Consider the following 1,699-nt stretch of genomic DNA (forward strand, 5'->3'; position numbering starts at 1 on the left):
CTCTCACCAGTGGATTTGCCTCTCACCAGTGGATCCATCCAATGGATTCTCCCTCTAGTGGATCCATTCACTGATCTAGTGGATCCATTCATGGCTGCAAGGATCTTCTGGATTCCGTCAGCTGTAGAGATGCTGTGCATCTTCCCCGAGGACACAGCATGGTAGGATCTTCACAGTTCTCAGAGGCACTGCATCTATTTGAGGCTTGAATAGAAGGGAGTCCGTACACAGACTCAGGAAGCATTGGGGGTTTTCTTCCATCTTTGATTGTCCTTAACTGCAAACCCAGGCATCACTTGTCCCAAGGCCACCAAGTCTATTCCATGATAAGAGCGGTGCTACTGGGACCTTATACAGGCCCTCCCCCATCTCCAGAACCTGCCTCATTTTACCCATCTGTAACATGGGAACTTCCTGAAGGTTAAGAGCATAAGAAGATGCTTCTTTCTCTTTTAATTTCCCCTTTATAATCCTATCAAGATAGACCTCGGCCAGGCTTCACGGATTCATTCCTTGATTCAATAAATAGTTGCTGAGCCAAGTGTAACACCTCACACCTGGAATCTCAGCACTTTTGGAAGCTGAGGCAGGAGGATCACAAATTCCAGCAGAGCCTGGACAACTTAGTGACTTAGTGAAATCCTGTCTCAAAATAAATAATAAAAAGGTTTGGGGGGTGTATAGCTCAGTGGGAAGATCCTGGGTTCATTCTCCACTACAGTCAATCAGTTGATCAATTAACAAAAATAAATACTGTCCAGTGTGCTTTCCAGCCTGTAGATAAAGTCAAGGGTAAGCTCTGCGTGTGATCTATGACCAAAGAATCCACAGCTTCCTTCAGAACTCCGAGAGTGTCAGCGGCCCAGAGTCAGCAAGCCCCAGCGCTTGCTGCAAGATGAGAGAACGTTCTTCCGTCTTGGGGTGTGTTAAGAGTAGCATTTTTCACTTGACTTCATTCAGCTAAGTGTCCCCAGTCCGCACTCACTCACCTGATGTTCAGACAGGGCCACAACAACGCCTTCTGACCCTCAGCTTTATGAGCCCCTGGGCCCCCCTCCTTCTGCCTCTGTTTCTCCGTCTGTAAGGAGGTATCCAGGGTGACCCCCAGGAATCGCATCCAGCACCGGGCTGACGACGACACAGTGCTTTGCGCGCACTGCAGAACTTCAGTGGAGAGCAGGGAGGGCCGAACGCGCCTGCTGCCTGGAGAGTCGGGACCTCTTTCCCGTTCCTAGGAGCCCCTGGCAGGGCGGAAGGGAGTCGAGGCCCCTGGGCGGAGCCAGCACAGGCGGTGGGAAGGGGCCAGATCCCGGGTTAGGGACCAATGGACAAGGGCTGATGTGCGCATTGACTTCCGGGTCACTGGCTCCAGGGCAGCCGGGCAGCTTTCAACCGCGAGTTCCTGCCATCTGCTCGGTGACCTCAATCCACTGCTGCCATGCACATTGCAACTGGCAGCCCCAGCAGGCAGGCTGGCACCGACCGAGGTGGAAAATGGGTCACTCGGCAGAGTCCCTGGAGTGGGGTTGGGGGCAAGCAGGGAGGGGGCGGACGCGAGAGTGATGCGGGCCAGGTCTCATCCTGCAGGGAGCGCCCAGACTCTGCCCACGACCCCAGCGAGCCACACCGCTGGAGCTGTGCGCGACACCCCCGGGGCAGGAGCACCCTGGGGGCCAAGCAGGGATTAAGCTTGCGACCC

General features: G+C 54.4%; 1 long non-coding RNA gene across 1 annotated transcript in view; it reads right to left on the reverse strand.

Annotated features, from left to right (window-relative positions):
• The window catches only part of LOC102026832, a 3,641-nt gene extending 2,565 nt beyond the window's left edge, over positions 1 to 1,076 (reverse strand). Inside the window, exons 1-2 of the long non-coding RNA XR_262863.1 lie at positions 990 to 1,076; positions 27 to 204 (exon numbers count right to left, since the gene is read on the reverse strand). This is a non-coding gene — a long non-coding RNA (uncharacterized LOC102026832). The remainder of the gene's footprint in view (positions 1 to 26; positions 205 to 989) is intronic.
• Positions 1,077 to 1,699: the final 623 nt, after the last annotated feature.

The sequence above is a fragment of the Chinchilla lanigera genome, unplaced genomic scaffold (genome assembly GCF_000276665.1).
Source record: "Chinchilla lanigera isolate Chin_1 unplaced genomic scaffold, ChiLan1.0 scaffold00054, whole genome shotgun sequence".
Taxonomy (NCBI): Eukaryota; Metazoa; Chordata; class Mammalia; order Rodentia; family Chinchillidae; genus Chinchilla; species Chinchilla lanigera.